This window comes from Bos grunniens, chromosome 5 (assembly GCF_055505025.1).
Source record: "Bos grunniens cultivar Pamir isolate PY7600 chromosome 5, Bosgru_T2T1.0, whole genome shotgun sequence".
In the NCBI taxonomy this organism is placed as follows: domain Eukaryota; kingdom Metazoa; phylum Chordata; class Mammalia; order Artiodactyla; family Bovidae; genus Bos; species Bos grunniens.
Window position 1 is genome coordinate 69,308,642 of NC_141169.1, and position 19,491 is coordinate 69,328,132.

At 42.2% G+C, this 19,491-nt stretch overlaps 1 long non-coding RNA gene across 3 annotated transcripts in view; it reads right to left on the minus strand.

Annotated features, from left to right (window-relative positions):
* Positions 1 to 19,491, minus strand: part of LOC147372357 (uncharacterized) — a 61,955-nt gene that overhangs the window by 22,155 nt on the left and 20,309 nt on the right. The gene's annotated exons all lie outside the window — the stretch shown is intronic.

Below are 19,491 nucleotides of genomic sequence, written 5' to 3' on the forward strand. Positions count from 1 at the left end.
AGTAGAGGGCTTATAGAAAACTCTCCCTGTATCTTACTGTACTGTTCAAGAAAGCTGAATTCCACATTGCCAACAAAAGCGTGAAAATGTTCATGAACCTTCTTCCAGGAAAAGCCATTCAAGCCTGATTATTTTTCTAAGTAACTTCAATTAAATTGAAGAAAAAAAGAAGCTTCTCTCTGTGTATGGTCTGTTCATGGCTCATCGACATAAGACTATAGGGGTGGGGTGGGCTGTGTTCCTTAGCATGTGGGGGGCCCTGCTCGTGTGTATCAGAGGATAGAAAGGGAGAGACGGAGACGCTGACCCCGCTGGCAGCCTTGGCCATGGTAAGGACCTCCACAGCCCAAACCCTGTCTAGTGGATGAACAGAAGCTTCATTCCTGTAGAGGAATGCACTAGAAGGCCCACCCTGATCGTATAGACTACCATCCCCGTGAAAAACAAGGAAACAGGCCCTGGAGGACTAAAGGGTGTTGATGGCAGAGCCGATATTCCAACGTGGGTTAACACATGCCTTCAGAGTTGTGGTGCCTGGGACTTCCCTGGTGGTCCAGGGGCTATGACTCTGCACTTTCAATGCAGAGGTCCCGGTTCAGTCCCTAGTTGGGAACTATATCCCACATGCCACTGCTAAAGATCCGCCAAGGCCAAATAAATAATAAGTCATTTTAAAAGAGTTGTGGCACTCAGTGACACGACTGTCCTCACTTCAGAAGTTGTAGACCTTTCCTTCAAAGCCCTATTTTCCCTTTCCAAATCTGCTGCTTTTCTGACATCCTACACAGCTTCTTTCAGTCCCGTTAATGGCTATTTTTAGCTTTACTGATAAAAATTATTTATATGCCAAAGAAGAAATCATCTCGAAGTTGCAACTTTATTGTACCCTAATTTTAAAAAATGTATCATGTAAACATTTTAACATGAGAATACTGGATTAGAAAATATATCCTATTTTTTCAATCATGCCAGATATGGGGTCTAATATGTCCATTTACCAGCGGGTTGTTAACACCGGTGGCCTGGCTGCCTCCCATTCCTGGTGTCACTGCTATCGTTGCTCTGGTTGAATCTGGTTGGGAAATGTCCCCATGGAGCTTAGTTTTCTTAAACAAATGGGAAACGTGCTTGCTCTTTAACGTGGTGAGTGAATATGACTGTTTTGGCCTGTCCCTGTCTCGTTTGGAACAATGTAAATCTCAGTGGGAAGCAAGACTGAGTAAGGACACCCCCAGTCTTAGCTTACCCGCCTTAGAGTAAGACTAAAATGCCCTCTAATGCTTATTTCTGATGGTGCCACAGGTGTCTTCTGGGTGATGAGGCAGAAACCAAGCAGCCTTTGGCCCAGGACACTGCCAAGGCCCGAGGTTATTGCCAATCCCCCGCCAAGTGAGCAAAAATAACCTCAGGCAGAGTCATGAGTGTCTGATGCCAAAGTGTCCTTTCTTGGCAAGAGCTCTCCTTTCTCAAGTGACAACTTCCCTACAATTTTTGGTATTTAAATCACTTTCATAATGGTAGGTGTTAATTGACATTGTTGTGTCCGACTCTTTGTAACCCCATGGACTGTAGCCCACCAGTCTCCTCTGTACATGGGATTCTCCATGCAAGAATACTGGAGTGGGCTGCCATGTCATCCTCCAGGGGATGTAATTAACATTAGAAAATACAGTTTCATTTCAGCACCCAAAGCCATTTCAAATATTTTCTCAGAAAGTCCAAAAAGACAAGGAACCACTAGACAAGAATGCATATGGGGGTGGGGGTAGGTAGAAACCCGAGAGAGTTGGATGGAAAACAGCCCTCTGGGGGAATCCCCTCAAGGGACAATTCTGATCCCTGCTGACACACTGTGGGTCCTTGGGACCCTGGGATGACTTACAAGATGGTAAAGACTGATCTGGTTTACATTTACCATAAGGAGTTTATCACACATCTTGTTTCTGGGCTGATAGACATTTCCAGTATAAAACTTTTTTTTTTTTTAAAGCAACATTCTAGCAAGACTGACATGAGAGAAAAAAACAAACAAACAAACAACCTTTCCCCTGGCCCACAATCCTCTCCTAGCAGCAGCCTCAACCTCACATCTTAACAATCCATAGACAGAACAGTCAGAATGGAAGAGCCTGCTGATTCCAAATACCTGGCTGGCGGTGAACGGTTCACAGACACAGGGCCTCAGTCTCTTCCCCTTTGAAACAAGAAAATCAGCAACATCTGAATTATGCCAGAGTTGAGGTTAACAAGAACCCCTCGTGGAAACATATACATTACCATATGTAAAATAGATAACCAATGGGAATTCTGTCTATGACTCAGGGAGCTCAAACTGATTCTCTGAGACAACCTAGAGGGATGGGATGGGGTGGGAGGGAGGGGACATATGTGTACCTATGGCTGATTCATGTTGATGTATGGCAGAAACCAACACAATATTGTAAAGTGATTATCCTCCAATTAAAAATAAATTTAAAAAAAGAAACAAGAACCCCTGAGGTCACTAGCCCCAGTTCATCCACCAAGGAGTTGTTTGCAAGCTAGAGGTAATCGTATTCAGTTTGGACCTGTTTCCTTATCAGTAAAATTACAAAATTGAGCTCTGTGGTTTTTCAGTTTTAGGGGGAAAAAAATGATCCTCAAAAATTTGTTGTGTGCTAACCACTCATGTAAAAATAGATGAAATGGAGATACTGTGAGGCCCAGCTGAGCCTCTTCTGTAAAATGCCTGTGGACCTCCAGGGAACCCTAGGGTTCTAAGAAGCACCCTTTGAGAAGTCAGATGACCTCATTCCTTCCAGCATTGACATTCTCTAATGATCTACCCAAATCCTACTCTGTGACTCTCTGTGGCTTTACACCAAAGAGGTCAATTTAGCAATTAGATGGTACCATGAAAGTAAAAACTTTCAAAACCATAGTTAAGGCAACAGCATTAGAATGAGATTAAGATGGAAGACATAAGGAGGGGAAAAAAAGGTAGAAGCAGCTGCAGGAAAGAAATAGCTCACACCCAGATTTAAGACTGGAGACCAGTTAACCCTTCTCTTTTTCAATGGTCTACCAAGGAAACACAGGCTCCAAGTTTTCCTACAAATCCCCATTAATTTGAAATACAAGAGACTGGAATGGAAAACAGTCTCTGTATTAATCTGCTTTTTATTTTTCAATGTTTGTTTTTAAAAATAATAGAGCATCTCGTTATGGGAGAATAACAAGGGCTTTGAATTTCACATTGGTTTGGACAAGCCCGCAGCTTAGAGAAGACCTTTTGTGGCTGCATCCAGCCTTGGACCTTTACCTGATAGATCAAGCCAGCAACAACTTTGTGCTTGGAAGCAAACTGGCAACAGGATGGAAGAAAAATGCCTAAAGAAGAAATGAAGAAAGAAGGGGCTCTGTCTACCGGAATGATACCTGTACACTGAGCTTCTCTGTACAATGAGCATAGATTGAACTGCAGGTGCCTTGAAATTGTTGGCTTTTCATGTAGTCTTTTCCAAAAATAATTAGCTTCATAAACAAAGTTGACCATAAAAGTGACTAACTTCTATTAATTTACATAGTTTACTATATGACTTGTAACGCATTAAATGTTTTCCATTTAATCCTCACAGCAACCAACAAGGTAGATACTTTAAGATAGGTTTTTTTTCCGTTTTTAAAAAGCTGAAGTATGGTTGATTTGAAATGTTGTGTAAGTTTCTGGTGTACACAGAGAGATACTTTCCCTCTTTTTACAGATAAGGAAGCAGATGGTTAGAATGCTTAGATAACTTGCCCCAAATTACTCATTTTATAAGTGACAGAGACAGGATTCAAATCCAGGTCTGGTTGACTCCCTAGCCTATTGGAATCAGTATCACTGATGGGCCAACAGGGGAGAGGGCCAGAAGTGTGAATTCTGGGAATGATGATGTTAATAAAGAGACTTTAAAACTTTGGCTGAAGTGGCAAAAACTCAATTAAATACAAGCAAAGAGAGGATACAACAAAAGAGCTGGAAGACTAAAAGGGTAAATTTCAGACTTAAAATAGTCACAGAAAGCTAGATGATTCGTCCAAATAAATTAAAATTCTCCCTGTGTTGTCATAGGAACAACTCAGTTCCCCTCCTGTTTCTCCTTCCCTCTCACACCACTAATCACTCTCTGACACCAGATGTGGGGAAGTTTTTCCCCACAACAAGCAATTCTCTGTGACACCAGGTGAAAAACTGAAAGTTGCTCAGTCATATCCAACTCTTTGCAACCCCATGGACTATACAGTCCATGGAATTTTCCAGGTCATCATACTGGAGTGGGTAGCCATTCCCTTCTCCAGGGAATCTTCCCAACCCAGGGATCGAACCCAGGTCTCCCACACTGCAGGCAGATTCTTTACCAGCTGGGTCACCTGGGAAGTCCACAGCAGGGAAGACTCCAGATGAGCGCCCTACAATTTAACTCAATTCTGACACTATCTGCCTAGAGATAACAGCAGACCCCACAGGTTAAGGGCTCAGTCCTACAAGACAACTCACCCCTCACCGCAAGTCCAGGTTGTCACATGTGCTCCTGACCAGTTGGCTATAAATCAAAGGTTCCCACCACCCCTTCCTCAGGTTCAATTAATTTGCAAAAGTGGCTCACAGAACTCAAGAAAACAGTTTCTGTATTGTTTATAAATTTCATATGAAAGGATACGATAAAAGACACAGGTGAACATCGAGATGGAAGAGATGCATGGGCAAAGTGTGGAAAGGGGCTCAGAGCCTCCGTGCCCCACTTTGAGTGCCACCTCCACGGGTTCACCAACCCAGAAGCTCTCTACATCCCACGCTGTGGGAATTTTTAAGGAGGCTTCATCTCACAGGCAATGATCAATCATTAGTTCCATTTCCAGCTCTTTTCCCCTTTCTGGAGAACAAAGGATGGGGCTGAAAATTCCAACCTTCTAATCATGACCTGGTCTTTCTGGTGACCAGAGCCTCCACCAAGAGTTACCCATTAGAACAAAAAAGACATTGCTATTACCCAGGAAATTCCAAGGGATTGAGGAGCTCTGTGTCAGGAACTGGGGTCAAAGACTATTAAAATAAAAGATGCTCTGATTACTTAGAAAATTACAAAGGTTTCAGGACGTCTGCATCAGAAACTGGGGCAGAGACCAATACTTTCATTCTCCATCATCTCACAGTTGTCTATTTCAGTGTCTTACCAAAACAGCTGTGGATAAATTATTCAGAAAGGCTGGGCTTCAACTAAAAGCCAAATGGCAAAATTGAAATTCAAATTGGGATCTCAGAGGAGCCTGCAAGTCTAATGAATGGAACACATAAGCCATAAGTACTCTGATGGTCTGGACAGACAAGTTAACCTGGGTTTCAATGATAAGCCCCAAATCCAGCATCAAGGGTAGCCATTAAGGACAAAGATGTTGTTTTCAAAAAGCTGTTCACATAGCATTGCTGCATGGTGCACCCTGAGTGAGCAGTAGTAAGATGAATGACCTTTCTGAGCAATGTAGAGACCAGACAAAAACAGGTCAACACAAAGGCTGAAGGGCAGGTGGGAATGTCTAGGAGCAGAAACAGCTTTGGATGTCTTCAACATCAGGCTCCCAGCAGACATGGCCAGGTGTTACTCTAGCCCTGGGCAGATCTCCTGCAAGCTGAGTTCTGAGCATCCTCACCCTTCTAAGGAGCCTGCAGCTGTCAGGGGATACATTCATTCATTCACTCATTCACTTCTTTAAATATGTTAAGCCTCTATCTGTGTTAGACCTTGAGCAGGATGCTAAGAATATGGAGATTCTTAGAACTTATAACCAAGTGAGAACACAGGAATGTTAGTAGTTACAACATAGTCAAAACACATGTTTGATAATGAAACATCAAACCATCCCCAGGAAAGAAGGGATCCAAGTGCATTGCTGGAGAAAGGAAGGTGAGGGATTGGAACATTGGTAATTTTGCCCTCCAATGGACAGACATCCACAAAAAAGAACTGTCTGGCTAAAGCATGCCAAGGTTGGGAAACCTTGAATAGGAGAAATACTGAGGGGTGGGGAGAGGATACCATCTGTGGTTTTTAGTAGCTAAATGAATGTGTAGTGAGAAAGAGAAAAATGAGGCAAGAAGAGTGGCATGTTACCAGCTTGAGATACAGTCACTGGAGACTGGAGCCATTAATGGAGATCACATGATGAGGAGCAGGTTTCTGGGAAAGCTGAATGTTACATGCGAACTTGCTAGAAACACAGTTTCAGGCCCCAAACCGGCCTTCCTACATTTTAAGAGGCCATGTGATTCATTAGCACATTCACATTTGAGAAGCAATGGTCTAGAGAATGGTCTGAGACAGAGCCATAGCTCTGGGGGAGGGGGTCTTCTTACTTTACTGTGTATTTTTCCAGCAACTCTGAGGCATGAGGATAATCAGAGCCGCCATGTCTGGTTGCACAGGTTGTGTACTGCACAAAGGTGCCTGGTTCAGGATGGGGTTGACATTTGACATTTACCCTTCCCAGGTGGTGCTAGTGGTAAAGAATCCACCTGCCAAAGGAGACATGGGTTCAATTCCTGGGTCAGGAAGATCCTCTGGAGAAGGCAATGGCAACCTGCTGCTGTATTCTTGCTTGGGAAATTCCATGGGCAGAGGAGCCTGGCAGGCTACAGTCCATGGAGCCCCAAAGAACTGGACATGACTGAGCACATATATTCTGAAAAAGAGATGCATTTTATTTTTCACCACAAGTGTCAAGTTATCTGCACAGGGGCTGTGACCACCCAGAAGATGTATTGTTTAATTTGCACAAAAGCCCTATGGCTGAGCAGTGGCCCTAGAATAGTACAGATCCACATCGCCTTCTCTGCAGTTTTTAAATCTACAAAATCCTGAAAGTCAAAAGGTTTTTTAGTAGATTTGCAACAAGCTCACTTGGCAGCAAAACCTGACCTAACTAACATGAAACTAATTATAGTCTCTATTTTTCTCACTCACTGTGAGTATTCCTACATTTTCCTGCAGAAATATTAATATAAATGAATTTTATATGTAGTGCAGCTCCACACACAGCCAGCACATGAGGTAATACTCAGAATGCACAGCATTAGTTTTAAAAAATTTGAAAAAAATTGGAATTCTAAAGTACATCTGATGGACAGGGAAGCCTGGTGTGTTGCAGACCACAGGGTTGCAAAGAGTTGGACATGACTGAGTGACTGAACTGAACTGAAGCGTTTTAGACAAGAACTTGTACTAACCCAGTTTTACAGATGGGGAAACTGAGACACAGATAGGTCAAGTACTTGACGGATTCAAGGCTCAAAGCCTATCTCTCTGTGCATCATACTAGTTACAAGAAGTTTACTGAGTAAGATAAGTCTGTGTATAGTCCAGGCCCCTCCCTCACAGGTACTCAAGGTATATTTTCAGACACAAAAAATGGGAGGAGGCATCAGAATCTGCCTTTTGTGGGGGTCTCCCGTAACAGAATGTCAGTCCCCATGCTTGAGCAGCGTGTTTCCAAACCAACCTCTGGATGTTCTGACAACACTTAGCCCAAAGCTAGGCACCCCAGAGTCATCCATCAACTTCAGGCTTGCTAGCAGACACAGAGAACCCCAGGAAGACTGAAAAACGATGAAAGCAAGTGAATTCTCATTTGATCTGTGATTGAGACAATGCAGACCAGAGCAAAACAGCATGGGATGGTCTTCTGTTGTGCTATTCTTATTTCGCAGATGGAGGTCTCCAACAGCTGCAGTGAGATCCAAATGTCTGTTCCTTCTTGAAAAGACATGGGTGTGATGTGGAGAGCAAAGCGCCTGTCATCTCTACAGAACCACGGGTTGCTCTGCTCCTTCAACAAAGAATAGACTCTATTCCAACATAAATCAGCCTGGAGCTGTAAGTTATCAGCCAGATAAGAGTCAGTGTACCATCTTCTCTGAAATTCTGCAGATTCTAAAATTATATTCATGTGATGTACCCACAGCTCTATTCTTCACCTTTGAGCTTATATATGACCAACCTAGACAGCTATTAAAAAGCAGAGACATTACTTTGCTGACAAAAGTCCATCTAGTCAAAGCTGTGGTTTTTCCAGTAGTCATATGTGGATTTTCTATACAGAAAGCTGAGTGTTGAAGAATTGATGCTTTTGAACTATGGTGTTGGAGAAGACTCTTGAGAGTTCCTTGAACTACAAGGAGATCAAACCAGTCAATCCTGAAGGAAATCAGTCCTGAATATTCATTGGAAGGACTGATACTGAAACTCCAATACTTTGGCCACCTGATGTGAAGAGCTGACACATTGGAAAAGACCCTGATGCTGGGAAAGACGGAAGGCAGGAGGAGAAGGGGATGACAGGATAGGATGGTTGGATGGCATTATCAGCTTGATAGACATGAGTTTGAGTGAGCTCCAGGAGTTGGTGATGGACAGGGAAGTCTGGCGTGCTGCAGTCTATGGGATCACAGAGAGTCAGACACAACTGAGCGACTGAACTGAACTGAGCTTATGTATTTGGGTGCTGCCACAAGGTAGATGCTTGGAGGACACAAACACCTTGTATGCACCAGGACCCAGGGAAAGGAGCAGTGATGACCAAAAGAGAGAGAGCCAGACCTCCCTGTGAGTGTTTGAGGGTCTCCTGCAGAGGCGTAGGTCAGAAGTGACCTGCCATGGGGACGGGGTCTCTGGAGCAGCAGTCCTAGGAGATGCAGCATGTGGCATAAGTCCTCATGGAGGAGGTTGCCATTAGCCACACTATAGGGCTTCCACAGTGGCTCAGATGGTAAAGAACCCGCCTGCAACGTGGGAGACCTGGGGTCAGTCCCCAGGTTGGGAAGATCCCCTGGAGGAGGGCATGACAATCCACTCCACTATTCTTGCCTGGAGAATCCCCATGGACAAGAGGAGCCTGGCAGGCTACAGTCCATGAGACTGCAAAGTCAGACACGACTGAGCAACTAAGCACAGCACGGCACACACAGAGCCACCAGGTAGGCGATCTACAAATTGGAGAACAATTACACCAAAGAAGTTCCTACATTGCTGTGAAAATTCTAGGCCCCACAACAGACTTCCCAACCTAGGGATCCAGCGAAGGGACTGAGAATCCCCAGGGAATCTGACTTTGAAGGTCAGAAGGATTTGATTACAGAACTTCCACAGGACTGGGGAAACAGAGACTCTTGGAGGGCACAAACAAAACCTTATGCAGACCAGGACCGAAGAGAAAGGAGCAGTGACCCCAAAAGAGAATCAGCCAGACTTGGCTGTAAGTGTTTGGGAGTCTCCGGTGGAGGCGTGAGTCAACAGTGGCCTGCCATGGGGTCAGAGGCACTGACAACAGTAGTCCTGAGAGCCAGGACTAAGTCCTTCTAGAGTAGGTCACCGTTACCCTACCACAGTTGGCCTCAGGCCAAACTACAGGAAGGGAACACAGCCCCACCCATCAACAGAAAATTGAATTAAAGATCTACTGAGCATGGTCTTGCCCACCAGAGCAAGACCCAGTTTTCCCCACAGCCAGTTCCTTCCAGCAGGAACCTAACACAAGCCTCTTATACTTATTCATCAGAGGGCAGACAGAATGAAAATCACAATCACAAAAAACTAACCAAACTGATCATACGGATTACAGCCTTGTTTAACTCAAGGAAACTTTGACCATGACATGTAAAGCCACCCAAGATAGATGGCTCATGGTGGAGAGTTCTGACAAAACTTGGTCCACTGGAGAAGCAAACGGCAAACCATTTCAGCATTACTGCCTTGAGAAACCCCATGAACAGTATGAAAATGAAAAAAGATATGACACTGAAAGGTGAACCTGCCCCCAACCAGGTCAGTAGGTATCCAATATGCTACTGGAAAAGATCAGAGAAATAGCTCCAGAAGGAATGAAGAGGCTGAGCCAAAGCAGAAATGAGGCCCAGTTGTGCATGTGTCTACTGGTTAAAGTCCAACACTGTAAAGAACAATATTGCATAGGAACCTAGAATGTTAGGTCTATGAATCAAGGTAAATTGGAAGTGGTCAAATAGAAGAGGGCAAGAGTGCACACCAACGATTTAGGAATCAGTTATCTAAAATGGACAAGAATGGGCGAATTTAATTCAGATGACCATTATATCTACTACTGTGGGCAAGAATTCCTTAGAAGAAATAGAGTAGATCTCATAGTCAACAAGAGAGTCTGAAATGCAGTTCAGTTCAGTTGCTCAGTCCTGTACGACTCTTTGTGACCTCATGGACCGCAGCACGTCAGGCCTCCCTGTTCATCACCAACTCACAGAGTTTACTCAAACTCATGTCCATTGAGTCGGTAATGCCATCCAACCATCCTCATCCTCATCTCATGTCGTCCCCTTCTCCTCCAGCCTTCAATCTTTCTCAGCATCAGGGTCTTTTCCAATGAATCAGCTCTTTGCATCAGGTGGCCAAAGTATTGGAGTTTCAGCTTCAGCATCAGTCTTTCCAATGAATATTCAGGACTGATCTCCTTTAGGATGGACTGGTTGGATCTCCTTGCAGTCCAAGGGACTCTCAAGAGGCTTCTCCAATACCACAGTTCAAAAGCATCAATTCTTTGGCACTCAGCTTTCTCTATAGTCCAATTCTCACATCCCTACATGACTACTACAAAAACCATAGCCTTGATCAGATGGACCTTTGTTGGCAAAGTAATGTCTCTGCTTTTTAATATGTTGTCTAGGTTGGTCGAAACTATGCTTCCAATGAGTAAGTGTCTTTTAATTTCATGACTGCAGTCACCACCTGCAGTGACTTTGGAGCCCAAAAAAACAAAGTCTGCCACTGTTTCCACTGTTTCCCCATCTATTTGCCATGACGTAATGGGATGCCATGATCTTAGTTTTCTGAATGTTGAGCTTTAAGCCAACTTTTTCACTCTCCTGTTTCACTTTCATCAAGAGGCTCTTTAGTTCCTCTTCACTTTCTGCCATAAGGGTGATGCCATCTGCACATCCAAGGTTATTAACATTTTTCCCAGCAATCTTGATTCCAGCTTGTGTTTTATCCAGCCCAGCATTTCGCATGATGTACTCTGCATATAAGTTAAATAATCAGGGTGACAATATACAGCCTTGATGTACTCCTTTCCCTATTTGGAACCAGTCCGTTGTTCCATGTCCAGTCAGTTCTAACTATTGCTTCCTGACATGCACACAGATTTCTCAAGAGGCAGGTCAGGTAGCTTGGTATTCCCATCTCTTTCAGAATTTTCCACAGTTTATTGTGATCCACACAGTCAAAGTCTTTGGCATAATCAATAAAGCAGAAATAGATATTTTCTGAAATTTTCTTGCTTTTTTGATGATCCAGCAGAGGTTGGCAATTTGATCTCTGGTTCCTATGCCTTTTCTAAAACCAGCTTGAATATCTGGAAGTTCACAGCTCACATATTGCTGAAGCCTGGCTTGGAGAATTTTGAGCATTACTTTATTAGCGTGTGAGATGAGTGCAGAGTACATTATCAGAAATGCTGGGCTGGATGAAGCACAAGCTGGAGAAATATAAATAACCATAGATATGCAGATGATACCACCCTTATGGCAGACAGTGGAGAAGAACTAAAGAGCCTCTTGATGAAAGTGAAAGAAGAGAGTGAAAAAGTTGGCTTAAACCTCAACATTCAGAAAACTAAGATCATGGCATCCGGTCCCATCACTTCACGGCAAGCAGATGGGGAAATAGTTGAAAACAGTGACAGACTTTATTTTTCTGGGCTCCAAAATCACTGCAGATGGTGACTGCAGCCATGAAATAAAAGATGCTTACTCCTTGGAAGGAAAGTTATGACCAACCTAGATAGCATATTAAACAGCAGAGACATTACTTTGCCAACAAAGGTCCGTCTAGTCAAAGCTATGGTTTTTCCAGTGGTCATGTATGGATGTGAGAGTTGGACTATAAAGAAAGCTGAGTGCTGAAGAATTGATGCTTTTGAATTGTGGTATTGGAGAAGCCTCTTGAGATTCCCTTGGACTGCAAGGAGATCCAACCAGTCCATCCTAAAGGAGATCAGTGTTCACTGGAAGGACTGATGTTGAAGCTGAAACTCCAATACTTTGGCCACCTGATGCAAAGAGTTGACTCATTGGAAAAGACCCTGATGCTGAGAAAGATTGAAGGCTGAAGGAGAAGGGGATGACAGAGGATGAGATGGTTGGATAGGATCACTGACTCAATGGAGATGAGTTTGAGTAAATTCTGGGAGTTGATGATGGACAGGGAGGCCTGATGTGCTTTGGTCCATGAGGTCGCAAAGAGTCAGACATGACTGAATGACTGAACTGAGATGAATGCAATTGTGCAGTAATTTGAGCCTTCTTTGGCATTGCCTTTTTTTGGATTGGAATGAAAACTGATCTTTTCCAGTCCTGGGGCCACTGCTGAGTTTTCCAAATTTGCTGGCATATTGAGTGCCACACTTTCACAGCATCATCTTTTAGGATTTGAAATAGCTCAACTGGAATTCCATCACCTCCACTAGCCTTTTTCGTAGTGATGCTTCCTACGGCGCACTTGACTTCGCATTCCAGGATGTCTGGCTCTAGGTGAGTGATCACACCATCGTGATTATTTGGATCATGAAGATCTTTTTTGTACGGTTCTTTTGTGTATTCTTGCCACTTCTTTTTAATATCTTCTGCTTCTGTTAGGTCCATACCATTTCTGTCTTTTTTGAGCCCATCTTTGCATGAAATGTTCCCTTGGTATCTCTAATTTTCTTGAAGAGATCTCTAGTCTTTCGTGTTCTATTATTTTCCTCTATTTCTTTAAACTGAATACTGAGGAATGCTTTCTTATCTCTCCTTGCTATTCTTTGGAACTCTGCATTCAGATGCTTATATCTTTCCTTTTCTCCTTTGCTTTTCACTTCTCTTTTCATCGCTATTTGTAAGGCCTCCTCAGACAGCCATTTTGCCTTTTTGCATTTCTTTTTCTTGGGGATGGTCTTGATCCCTGTCTCCTGTCCAGTGTCACGAACCTCTGTCCACAGTTCATCAGCACTGTCTATCAGATCTAGTCCCTTAAATCTATTTCTCACTTCCACTGTATAATCACAAGGGATTTGATTTAGGTCATACCTGAATGGTCTAGTGGTTTTCCCCACTTTCTTCAATTTAAGTCTGAATTTGGCAATAAGGAGTTCATGATCTGAGCCACAGTCAGCTCCTGGTTTTGTTTTTGCTGACTGTATAAAGCTTCTCCATCTTTGGCTGCAAAGAATATAATGAATCTGATTTTGGTGCTGGCCATCTGGTGATGTCCATGTGTGGAGTCTTCTCTTGTGTTGTTGAAAGTGGGTGTTTGCTATGACCAGTGCATTCTCTTGGCAAAACTCTATTAGCTTTTGCCCTTCTTCAATTTGTACACCAAGACCAAATTTGCCTGTTACTCCAGGTGCTTCTTGACTTCCTACTTTTGCATTCCAGTCCTGTATAATGAAAAGGACATCTGTTTTGGGTGTTAGTTCTAAAAGGTCTTATACTTGGGTGCAATCTCAAAAATGACAGAATGATCTTGGTTCGTTTCCAAGGTAAAGCATTCAATATTACAGTAATCCGAGTCTATGCCCAAAGCACTAATGCCGAAGATTAAGTTGAACAGTTCTGTGTTCTAAGACCTATAAGACCTTCTAGAACTAACACTAAAAAAAGATGTCCTTTTGGGCTTCCGTAGAGGCTCAGTGGTAAAGAATCCACCAGCCAATGCATGAGACTTGGGTTTGATCCCTGGTTCAGGAAAATCACACATGCCATGGAGCAACTAAGCCCATGTACCACACTATTTAGCCTGTGCTCTAGAAGCCAGGAACACAACTACTGAAGGCCGCATGCCCTAAAACCTGTGCTCAGCAACAACAACAGAAGCAGCAGCCACACACAATGAGAAGCCCACACGCCGCAACTAGAAAGGAACCCTCCCTTCTCCACAACTAGAGAAAAACCTGCACAGCAGTGAAGACCCAGCACATCCAAAAATAAATAAATAAGTAAATTAACTTTAGGAAAGATGTCCTTTTCATCACAGGGGGTTGGAATGCAAAAGTAGGAATCAAGAGATATCTAGAGTAACAGGCAAGTTTGGCCTTGGAGTGCAAAATGAAGCAGGGCAAGGGCTAAGAGTTTTGTCAAGAGAACGCACTGGTCATAGCAAACACCTTCTTCCAACAGCACAAGAGACGACTCTACACATGGACATCACCAGATGTCTGGTCTATAACCAAATCAAATTTATTATATTCTTTGCAGCCAAAGATGGAGAAGCTGTATATAGTCAGCAAAAATAAGCCTGGGAATTGACTGTGTTTCAGATCATCAACTTCTTATTGTCAAATTCAGACTTAAATTGAAGAACATAGGGAAAACCACCAGGGCAGTCATTTACTACTACTACTACTAAGTCACTTCAGTCGTGTCTGACTCTGTGCGACCCCTGAGATGGCAGCCCACCAGGCTCCCCCGTCCCTGGGATTCTCCAGGCAAGAACACTGGAGTGGGTTGCTATTTCCTTCTCCAATGCATGAAAGTGAAAAGTGAAAGTGAAGTTGCTCAGTCGTGTCCGACCCTTAGCAACCCCATGGACTGCAGCCCACCAGGCTCCTCCATCCATGGGATTCTCTAGGCAAAAGTACTGGAGTGGGGTTCCCATTGCCTTCTCCGAGGGCAGTCATTTAGTATGACCTAAATCAAATCCCTTATGATTATACAGTGAAAGTGACAAATAGATTCAAGGGATTAGATCTGATAGACAGAGTGCCTGAAAAACTATGGATGGAGGTTCATAACAATGTACAGGAGGTGGTGATCAAAATCATCCCAAAGGAAAAGAAATGCAAAAAGGCAAATGGTTGTCTGAGGATGCCTTACAAATAGCAGATAAAAGAAGAGAGGTGAAAGGCAAAGGAGAAAAGGAAAGATATATCCATTTGAATGCAGAGTTCCAAACAATAGCAAAGGGAGATAAGAAACCCTTCTTAAGTGGACAAAGTAAAGAAACAGAGGGAAACAATAGAATGGGAAGAACTAGAGATCTTTTCAAGAAAATTAGAGATACCAAGGGAAAATTTCATGTAAAGATGGGCACAATAGAGAACAGAAATGGTATGGACATAACAAAAGCAGAAGATATTAAGAAGAGGTGGCAAGAATACACAGAAGAACTGTACGAAAAAGGTCTTAATGACCTGGATAACCACAATGGTATGGTCACACACCTAAAGCCACACATCCTGGAGTGTGAAGTCAAGGGGGCCTTAGGAAGCATTACTATGAACAAAGCTAGTGGAGGTGATAGAATGCCAGCTAAGCTATTTCAAATCCTAAAAGATGATGCTGTGAAAGTGTGGCACTCAATATGCCAGCAAATTTGGAAAACTCAGCAGTGGCCACAGGACTAGAAAAGGTCAGTTTTCATTACAATCCCAAAGAAGGGCAATGCCAAAGAATGTTCAAGCTACCACACAATTGTACTCATTTCACATGCTATCAAAGTAACGCTCAAAATCCTTCAAACTAGGCTTCAACATTACATGAACCTAGAAATTCCAGATGTACAAGCTGGATTTAGAAAAAGCATAGGAACCAGAGATCAAATTGCCAACATCCACTGGATCATTGAAAAAACAAGAGAATTCCAGAAAAACCTCTGTTTCTGCTTCATTGACTATGCTAAAGCCTTCAACTGTGTGGATCACAGCAAACTGTGGAAAATTCTATGGGAATACCAGACCACCTGACCTGTTGCCTGAGAAACCTGTATGCAGGTCAAGAAACAACAGTTAGAACCGGACACGGAACAACGAACTGGTTCAAAATTGGGAAAGGAGTACGTCAAAGCTGTATATTGTCACCCTGCTATTTAACTTATATGCAGAGTACATCATGAGAAATGCTGGGCTGGATGAAGCACAAGCTGGAATCAAGATTTTGGGAGAAATGTCAATAACCTTGGATATGCAGATGACACCACCCTAATGGAAGAAAGCAAAGAGGAACAAAGGAGCCTCTTGATGAAGGTGAAAGAGGAGAGTGAAAAAGCTGGCTTAAAACTCAACATTCACAAAACAAAGACCATGGCATCCAGTCCCATGACTTCATGGCAAATAGCTGAGTAAAACACGGAAACAGTGACAGACTTTATTTTCTTGGGCTCCAAAATCACTGTGGATGGTGACTGTAGCCATGAAATTAAAAGATGCTTGCTCCTTGGAAGAAAAGCTATGACAAACCTAGACAGCGTATTAAAAAGCAGAGACATCACTTTGCTGACAAAGGTCCATAGAGTCAAAGCTATGAATTTCCCAGTAGTCATGTATGGATATGAGACTTGGACCATAAAAAAAGGCTGAGCTGAAGAATTGATGCTTTTGAATTGTGGTGCTGGAGAAGACCCTTGAGAGTCCATTGGAAAGCAAGGAGGTCAAACCAGTCAATCCTAAAAGAAATCAACCCTGAATATACATTGGAAGGACTGTTGCTGAAGCTCCAGTTGGGCCTGATGTGAAGAACTGACTCATTGGAAAAGATCCTGATGCTGAGAAGATTGAGAGCAGGAGGAGAAGGGGGCCAAGGGGATGAGATAGTTGGATGGCATTATTAACTCAATGGACAAGAGTTTGAGCAAACTCCAGGAGACAGTGTAGGACAAGGAAGCTTGGCATGCTGCATTCAATGGGATCACAAAGAGTCAGACATGACTGAGTGAACATAATAACAACAGCAACAAGATGATAATTCGAAATTTGGTATCTCGTTGCCAAAATCAATGATGATCCACTCTTTAAATGAACTTAAACTTTTATAAGAATATTTGTTTTTTAAAAAACCTTTTAAAATATTTCAGTGAACACTGGATTCAAAATTGTTTTCTGATTCATTTCTAATTCTTTCGATTGTGTATATATCAATTACATATGAATGTGTATTTATCACTTTATTATTTTATATACACATTTACATCCCTTCTGGGAGATGGTGAAGGACAGGGAAGCCTGGTATGCCACAGTCCATGGGGTCGCAAAGACTTGGACATGACTGAGTGACTGAACAACAACAGAAATCCCATCTCTGGAAAAGTGCTTATTCAACTCTCTTGGCCATTTAAAAACTGGTTTATTATTGAGTTGTAAAGATTCTTTATAAATTTTACATCAAAGTCAATCAGAAATACATTTTGCAAATATTTTCTCCAAGTCTGTGGCTTGCCTTTTCATTCTTGAAAACGTGTCTTTCAAAGAGAGTTTTAAATTTTGTTGAACCCCCACTTACCAATTCTTATCTTATGGTAGGTTATAGGTCAAGTAAGACATCTTTGTTCAACCTAAAGTCTCCAAGATTTTCTCCAGTGTTTTCTCATGAGTTATTATAATTTTAGCTCTTATATTTAAATCTATATTTATTTAGAGATAACTTTGTACATGATACGAGGTAAGGGTCATAGTTAAGATCATATGTACATCCCATTTTTTGAGCTGTTTTTTGAAGGAACTATATTCTTCTCACCTTGGTACTTTTGTCAAAAACCAAGTGACCATATATGTATGGGTAACTTTCTGGCCTCTGGCTTCCTTTCCCCCGACCTATATGAATTTCTTCATGCTGATACCACAACATCTTAATTACTGTAGTTTCATAATAAGCCTTGAAATAATGTAAGTATAATTTCCTCCAGTTTTTTGTTTTTTAATTGCCCTGGCTATGACCTCCAATACAAGGTTTATGGTTAAGTGGAAAGTGGGCTTCCCTGGTGGCTCAGCTGGTAAATAATCTGCTTGCAATGCAGGAGACCTGGGTTTGATCCCTGGGTTGGGAAGATCCCCTGGAGAAGGGAAAGGCAACACATTCCAGTATTCTGGCCTGGAGAATTCCATGGACCACAGGATTGCAAAGTGTCGGAAACGACTGAGGGACTTTCACTGTATATATCACTGTAGGAGGAAAGTATTCTGTTTTGACTATAAAGTATGATGTCAGATGTAAGTGTTTTGTAGGTGTCCATGATGAGCAAATTGAGGTGGCCAGTTAGTTGTTTTATTAGAGATTTTGCATTTACAGTCATGGGAAATACTGTTCTGTAGTTTCTTTTTTTTTTTTTTTTTCTTCTCATAATCTCTTCCTATGCTTTGGTGTCAGGGTAATGCTGACCTCATAACATGACTTCTTTTATTTTCTGGAAGAATCTGTATATAAATTGTATTATTTCTTCCTCGAATGTTAAGTACTCTTCACCCATGAAGCCATCTGAACCTTGATTTTTCATTGCAGGGAAGACCTTTAATTACAAATCCATTTTACTTAATAGATATATGGATGGGCTTCCCAGGTGGCGCTGTTGGTAAAGAATCTGCCTGCCAAAGCAGGAGACACAAGAGACAACGGTTCGTTCCCTGGGTCAGGAAGATGCCCTGGAGAAGGAAATGGCAACTTGCTCCAGTATTCTTATCGAGAGAATTCCATAGAGGAGCCTGGCAGGCTACAGTCCATGGGGCCACAAAGTGTCAGAGACTACTAAGAGCACACACACACAACAGATATGCTGCTGCTGCTAAGTCACTTCAGTCGTGTCCAACTCTGTGCGACCCCATAGACGGCAGCCTACCAGGCTCCCCTGTCCCTGGGATTCTCCAGGCAAGAACACTGGAGTGGGTTGCCATTTCCTTCTCCAATGCAGGAAAGTGAAAAGGGAAAGTGAAGTCGTTCTGTCGTGTCCGACCCTCAGCGACCCCATGGACTGAGCACCTAGTTATTTCAAATGAGTCCATGAAACTGCAGGACAGCAGACTGTTTACTGCTAACTGGCCCTAATGGTAAAGAAGACATGGACCTCTACTGAAAAACATCTTCCAAATGGAAGGTCAGCAGCAGTAAGGGGGTGTGGATAAAAGGAAAAGGAAAAATCTTTTTGACGGCTTCAGAAGTGGCGGAATAGGTGGTTAATGTAGAAGTCAACCATGTGAACTGTAAATACATTTTACTGGAGATGTTAATTCAAATTATACCCAAAGACAAAACATTCCTACTGTAGTTTTTTTTTTATCATTCATAGAAAGGTATACTGCTTTAATTCTTATCAGTAATTTCAACTCTCCAAGTGCCATTAATAACATTAAGGTGAACCTAAATTTTATGTTGGAGCCTAGAATGGTGAAAATTTAAAATTATGAACTAAATCTATTATTTCCTTTAAATTTTTTTTCCTTTAAATGTTAAAATAAATTCTTAAGTAATAAAATGCAGATTCAGTTAAGGGCATGGTTATTCTAATATCATTCTTTGGAGGTAATTATTTTCAAATTATTTAGCTTTTTTCTATACTAGTTAGTTCTATATTGCTAAAGAGTATGCTTATACTGTAATTTTCCAGGTTTAAATTTTAAACATTTTCTATTTTATTACACATGTATATATTTTTCATACTATGCAAGATTAGATTGTTCCTTCCTGACTCTCCATATCCTCCTTATACT